The following is a 7,529-nucleotide window of genomic DNA, read 5'->3' as shown; positions in this document are numbered from 1 at the left end:
CCCGTGTTTCGTGGTACGTTGGCGTTACTCCATGCCATATTGGCTGCAATGGCTCGTGTCATTCGCTACGGTCCATCTCAATGGCGTGGAGGAGCAGACGCATATTAGCGCACGTTCGGCTTTGCAGCAAAGGGCCCGTCTTTCGTGGTACGTTGGCGTTAGGCCATGCCAGATTGGCTGCGCTGGCTCGTGTCATTCGCTACGCTCCATCTCAGTGCCGTGGAGGAGCAGACGCATATTAGCGCACGTTCGGCTTTGCAGCAAAGGGCCCGTCTTTCGTGGTACGTTGGCGTTACTCCACACCAGATTGGCTGCGCTGGCTCATGTCATTCGCGACGCTCCATCTCAATGGCGTGGAGGAGCAGACGCATATTAGAGCACGTTCGCCTTTGCAGCAAGGGGCCCGTGTTTCGTGGTACGTTGGCGTTAGGCCATGCCAGATTGGTTGCAATGGCTCGTGTCATTCGCTACGCTCCATCTCAATGGCGTGGAGGAGCAGACGCAAATTAGCGCACGTTCGGCTTTGCAGCAAGGGGCCCGTGTTTCGTGGTACGTTGGCGTTAGGCCATGCCAGATTGGCTGCGCTGGCTCGTGTCATTCGCTACGCTCCATCTCAATGGCGTGGCGGAGCAGACGCATATTCGGGCACGTTCGGCTTTGCAGCAAAGGGCCCGTCTTTCGTGGTACGTTGGCGTTACTCCACACCAGATTGGCTGCGCTGGCTCATGTCATTCGCGACGCTCCATCTCAATGGCGTGGAGGAGCAGACGCATATTAGCGCACGTTCGGCTTTGCAGCAAGGGGCCCGTGTTTCGTGGTACGTTGGCGTTACTCCATGCCATATTGGCTGCGCTGGCACGTGTCATTCGCTACGGTCCTTCTCAAGGGCGTAGAGGAGCAGACGCATATTTGCGCACGTTCGGCTTTGCGGCAAGGGCCCCGTGTTTCGTGGTACGTTGGCGTCACTCCATGCCAGATCGGCTGCGCTGGCTCGTGTCATTCGCTACGGTCCATCTCAAGGGCGTAGAGATGCAGGCGCATATTTGCGCACGTTCGGCTTTGCAGCAAGGGGACCATGTTTCAAGGTACGTTGGCGTTACTCCACACCAGATTGGCTGCAATGGCCCGTGTCATTCGCTGCGCTCCATCTCAACGCCGTGGCGGAGCAGACGCATATTAGCGCACGTTCGGCTTTGCAGCAAGGGGCCCGTGTTTCGTGGCACGTTGGCGTTACGCCATCCCAGATTGGCTGCGCTGGCTCGTGTCATTCGCTACGCTCCATCTCAATGCCGTGGAGGAGCAGACGCATATTAGCGCACGTTCGGCTTTGCAGCAGGGGGCCCGTGTTTCGTGGTACGTTGGCGTTACTCTATGCCATATTGGCTGCGCTGGCTCGTGTCATTAGCTACGGTCCATCTCAAGGGCGTAGAGGAGCAGACGCATATTTGCGCACGTTCGGCTTTGCAGCAAGGGGCCGTGTTTCAAGGTACGTTGGCGTTACTCCACACCAGAATGGCTGCACTGGCTCGTGTCATTCGCTACGCTCTATCTGAATGGCGTGGCGGAGCAGACGCATATTAGCGCACGTTCGGCTCTGCAGCAAGGGGCCCGTGTTTCGTGGTACGTTGGCGTTACTCCACACCAGATTGGCTGCGGTGGCTCGTGTCATTCGCTACGCTCCATCTCAATGGCGTGGAGAAGCAGACGCATATTCGCGTACGTTCGACTTTGCAGCAAAGGGCCCCTGTTTCGTAATACGTTGGCGTTACGCCATGCCAGATTGGCTGCGGTGGCTCGTGTTATTCGCTACGCTCCATCTCAATGGCGTGGAGGAACAGGCGCATATTCGCGCACGTTCGGTTTTGCAGCAAAGGGCCCGTGTTTCGTAGTACGTTGGCGTTACGCCATGCCAGATTGGCTGCGGTGGCTAGTGTCATTCGCTACGCTCCATCTCAACGGCGTGGCGGAACAGACGCATATTCGCGTACGTTCGACTTTGCAGCAAAGGGCCCCTGTTTCGTAATACGTTGGCGTTACGCCATGCCAGATTGGCTGCGGTGGCTCGTGTTATTCGCTACGCTCCATCTCAATGGCGTGGAGGAGCAGACGCATATTAGCGCACGTTCGGCTTTGCAGCAAGGGGCCCGTGTTTCGTGGTACGTTGGCGTTACGCCATCCCAGATTGGCTGCGCTGGCTCGTGTCATTCGCTACGCTCCATCTCATTGGCGTGGAGGAGCAGACGCATATTAGCGCACGTTCGGCTTTGCAGCAAGGGGCCCGTGTTTCCTGGTACGTTGGCGTTACGCCATGCCAGATTGGCTGCGCTGGCTCGTGTCATTCGCTACGCTCCATCTCAATGGCGTGGAGGAGCAGACGCATATTTGCGCACGTTCGGCTTTGCAGCAAGGGGCCCGTGTTTCTTGGTACGTTGGCGTTACTCCACACCAGATTGGCTGCGGTGGCTCGTGTCATTCGCTACGCTCCATCTCAACGGCGTGGCGGAGCAGACGCATATTAGCGCACGTTCGGCTTTGCAGCAAAGGGCCCCTGTTTCGTAATACGTTGGCGTTACGCCATGCCAGATTGGCTGCGCTGGCTCGTGTCGTTCGCTACGCTCCATCTCAATGGCGTGGAGGAGCAGACGCATATTTGCGCACGTTCGGCTTTGCAGCAAGGGGCCCGTGTTTCTTGGTACGTTGGCGTTACTCCACACCAGATTGGTGGCGGTGGCTAGTGTCATTCGCTACGCTCCATCTCAACGGCGTGGCGGAGCAGACGCATATTAGCGCACGTTCGGCTTTGCAGCAAAGGGCCCCTGTTTCGTAATACGTTGGCGTTACGCCATGCCAGATTGGCTGCGCTGGCTCGTGTCGTTCGCTACGCTCCATCTCAATGGCGTGGAGGAGCAGACGCATACTAGCGCACGTTCGGCTTTGCAGCAAGGGGCCCGTGTTTCGTGGTACGTTGGCGTTACGCCATGCCAGATTGGCTGCGCTTTCTCGTGTCATTCGCTACGCTCCATCTCAATGGCGTGGAGTTGCAGACGCATATTAGCGCACGTTCGGCTTTGCAGCAAGGGGCCCGTGTTTCCTGGTACGTTGGCGTTACGCCATGCCAGATTGGCTGCGCTGGCTCGTGTCATTCGCTACGCTCCATCTCAATGGCGTGGAGGAGCAGACGCATATTTGCGCACGTTCGGCTTTGCAGCAAGGGGCCCGTGTTTCTTGGTACGTTGGCGTTACTCCACACCAGATTGGCTGCGGTGGCTCGTGTCATTCGCTACGCTCCATCTCAACGGCGTGGCGGAGCAGACGCATATTAGCGCACGTTCGGCTTTGCAGCAAAGGGCCCCTGTTTCGTAATACGTTGGCGTTACGCCATGCCAGATTGGCTGCGCTGGCTCGTGTCGTTCGCTACGCTCCATCTCAATGGCGTGGAGGAGCAGACGCATATTTGCGCACGTTCGGCTTTGCAGCAAGGGGCCCGTGTTTCGTGGTACGTTGGCGTTACGCCATGCCAGCTTGGCTGCGCTGGCTCGTGTCATTCGCTACGCTCAATCTCAATGGCGTGGAGGAGCAGACGCATATTAGCGCACGTTCGGCTTTGCAGCAAGGGGCCCGTGTTTCGTGGTACGTTGGCGTTCCTCCATGCCAGATTGGCTGCGCTGGCTCGTGTCATTCGCTACGCTCCATCTCAATGGCGTGGAGGAGCAGACGCATATTAGCGCACGTTCGGCTTTGCAGCAAGGGGCCAGTGTTTCGTGGTACGTTGGCGTTACTCCATGCCAGATTGGGTGCGCTGGCTCGTGTCATTCGCTACGCTCCATCTCAATGGCGTGGAGGAGCAGACGCATATTAGCGCACGTTCGGCTTTGCAGCAAGGGGCCCGTGTTTCGTGGTACGTTGGCGTTACTCCATGCCAGATTGAGTGCGCTGGCTCGTGTCATTCGCTACGCTCCATCTCAATGGCGTGGAGGAGCAGACGCATATTTGCGGACGTTCGGCTTTGCAGCAAGGGGCCCGTATTTCGTGGTACGTTGGCGTTACTCCACACCAGATTAACTGCGGTGGCTCGTGTCGTTCGCTACGCTCCATCTCAATGGCGTGGAGGAGCAGACGCATACTAGCGCACGTTCGGCTTTGCAGCAAGGGGCCCGTGTTTCGTGGTACATTGGTGTTACGCCATGCCAGCTTGGCTGCGCTGGCTCGTGTCATTCGTTACGCTCAGTCTCAATGGCGTGGAGGAGCAAACGCATATTAGCGCACGTTCGGCTTTGCAGCAAGGGGCCCGTGTTTCGTGGTACGTTGGCGTTACTCCATGCCAGATTGGCTGCGCTGGCTCGTGTCATTCGCTACGCACCATCTCAATGGCGTGGAGGAGCAGACGCATATTAGCGCACGTTCGGCTCTGCAGCAAGGGGCCCGTGTTTCGTGGTACGTTGGCGTTACTCCATGCCAGATTGGCTGCGCTGGCTCGTGTCATTCGCTACGCTCCATCTCAATGGCGTGGAGGAGCAGACGCATATTTGCGCACGTTCGGCTTTGCAGCAAGGGGCCCGTGTTTCGTGGTAAGTTGGCGTTACTCCATGCCAGATTGGCTGCGCTGGCTCGTGTCATTCGCTACGCTCCATCTCAATGGCGTGGAGGAGCAGACGCATATTAGCGCACGTTCGGCTTTGCAGCAAGGGGCCCGTGTTTCGTGGTACGTTGGCGTTACTCCATGCCAGATTGGCTGCGCTGGCTCGTGTCATTCGCTACGCACCATCTCAATGGCGTGGAGGAGCAGACGCATACTAGCGCACGTTCGGCTTTGCAGCAAGGGGCCCGTATTTCGTGGTACGTTGGCGTTACGCCATGCCAGCTTGGCTGCGCTGGCTCGTGTCATTCGCTACGCTCAATCTCAATGGCGTGGAGGAGCAGACGCATATTAGCGCACGTTCGGCTTTGCAGCAAGGGGCCCGTGTTTCGTGGTACGTTGGCGTTACTCCATGCCAGATTGGCTGCGCTGGCTCGTGTCATTCGCTACGCTCCATCTCAATGGCGTGGAAGAGCAGACGCATATTAGTGCACGTTCGGCTTTGCAGCAAGGGGCCCGTGTTTCGTGGTACGTTGGCGTTACTCCATGCCAGATTGGCTGCGCTGGCTCGTGTCATTCGCTACGCACCATCTCAATGGCGTGGAGGAGCAGACGCATACTAGCGCACGTTCGGCTTTGCAGCAAGGGGCCCGTGTTTCGTGGTACGTTGGCGTTACGCCATACCAGCTTGGCTGCGCTGGCTCGTGTCATTCGCTACGCTCAATCTCAATGGCGTGGAGGAGCAGACGCATATTAGCGCACGTTCGGCTTTGCAGCAAGGGGCCCGTGTTTCGTGGTACGTTGGCGTTACTCCATGCCAGATTGGCTGCGCTGGCTCGTGTCATTCGCTACGCTCCATCTCAATGGCGTGGAGGAGCAGACGCATATTAGAGCACGTTCGGCTTTGCAGCAAGGGGCCCGTGTTTCGTGGTACGTTGGCGTTACTCCATGCCAGATTGGCTGCGCTGGCTCGTGTCATTCGCTACGCTCCATCTCAATGGCGTGGAGGAGCAGACGCATATTAGCGCACGTTCGGCTTTGCAGCAAGGGGCCAGCGTTTCGTGGTACGTTGGCGTTACGCCATGCCAGATTGGCTGCGCTGGCTCGTGTCATTCGCTACGCTCCATCTCAATGGCGTGGAGGAGCAGACGCATATTAGCGCACGTTCGGCTTTGCAGCAAGGGGCTCGTGTTTCGTGGTACTTTGGCGTTACTCCATGCCAGATTGGCTGCCCTGGCTCGTGTCATTCGCTACGCTCCATCTCAATGGCATGGAGGAGCAGACGCATATTAGCGCACGTTCGGCTTTGCAGCAAGGGGCCAGTGTTTCGTGGTACGTTGGCGTTACGCCATGCCAGATTGGCTGCGCTTTCTCGTGTCATTCGCGACGCTCCATCTCAATGGCGTGGAGGAGCAGACGCATACTAGCGCACGTTCGGCTTTGCAGCAAGGGGCCCGTGTTTCGTGGTACTTTGGCGTTACTCCATGCCAGATTGGCTGCGCTGGCTCGTGTCATTCGCTACGCTCCATCTCAATGGCGTGGAGGAGCAGACGCATATTAGCGCACGTTCGGCTTTGCAGCAAGGCGCCCGTGTTTCGTGGTACGTTGGCGTTACTACACACCACATTGGCTGCGGTGGCTCGTGTCATTCGCTACGCTCCATCTCAATGGCGTGGAGGAGCAGACGCATATTTGCGTACGTTCGGCTTTGCAGCAAGGGGCCCGTGTTTCGTTGTACGTTGGCGTTACGCCATGCCAGCTTGGCTGCGCTGGCTCGTGTCATTCGCTACGCTCCATCTCAATGGCGTGGAGGAGCAGACGCATATTAGCGCACGTTCGGCTTTGCAGCAAGCGGCCCGTGTTTCGTGGTACGTTGGCGTTACTCCATGCCAGATTGACTGCGCTGGCTCGTGTCATTCGGTACGCTCCTTCTCAATGGCGTGGAGGAGCAGACGCATATTAGCGCACGTTCGCCTTTGCAGCAAGGGGCCAGTGTTTCGTGGTACGTTGGCGTTACGCCATGCCAGATTGGCTGCGCTGGCTCGTGTCATTCGCTACGCTCCATCTCAATGGCGTGGAGGAGCAGACGCATATTAGAGCACGTTCGCCTTTGCAGCAAGGGGCCCGTGTTTCGTGGTACGTTGGCGTTACTCCATGCCAGATTGGCTGCGCTGGCTCGTGTCATTCGCTACGCTTCATCTCAATGGCGTGGAGGAGCAGACGCATATTAGCGCACGTTCGCTTTAGCAGCAAGGGGCCCGTGTTTCGTGGTACGTTGGCGTTACTCCATGCCAGATTGGCTGCGCTGGCTCGTGTCATTCGCTACGCTCCATCTCAATGGCGTGGCGGAGCAGACGCATATTCGGGCACGTTCGGCTTTGCAGCAAAGGGCCCGTCTTTCGTGGTACGTTGGCGTTACTCCACACCAGATTGGCTGCGCTGGCTCATGTCATTCGCGACGCTCCATCTCAATGGCGTGGAGGAGCAGACGCATATTAGCGCACGTTCGGCTTTGCAGCAAGGGGCCCGTGTTTCGTGGTACGTTGGCGTTACTCCATGCCATATTGGCTGCGCTGGCACGTGTCATTCGCTACGGTCCTTCTCAAGGGCGTAGAGGAGCAGACGCATATTTGCGCACGTTCGGCTTTGCGGCAAGGGCCCCGTGTTTCGTGGTACGTTGGCGTTACTCCATGCCAGATCGGCTGCAATGGCTCGTGTCATTCGCTACGCTCCATCTCAATGGCGTGGAGGAGCAGACGCAAATTAGCGCACGTTCGGCTTTGCAGCAAGGGGCCCGTGTTTCGTGGTACGTTGGCGTTAGGCCATGCCAGATTGGCTGCGCTGGCTGGTGTCATTCGCTGCGCTCCATCTCAACGCCGTGGCGGAGCAGACGCATATTAGCGCACGTTCGGCTTTGCAGCAAGGGGCCCGTGTTTCGTGGCACGCTGGCGTT

The sequence above is a fragment of the Ixodes scapularis genome, unplaced genomic scaffold, assembly GCF_016920785.2.
Source record: "Ixodes scapularis isolate PalLabHiFi unplaced genomic scaffold, ASM1692078v2 PGA_scaffold46__3_contigs__length_2488377, whole genome shotgun sequence".
NCBI lineage: Eukaryota > Metazoa > Arthropoda > Arachnida > Ixodida > Ixodidae > Ixodes > Ixodes scapularis.
This window is presented reverse-complemented; position numbering follows the sequence as displayed.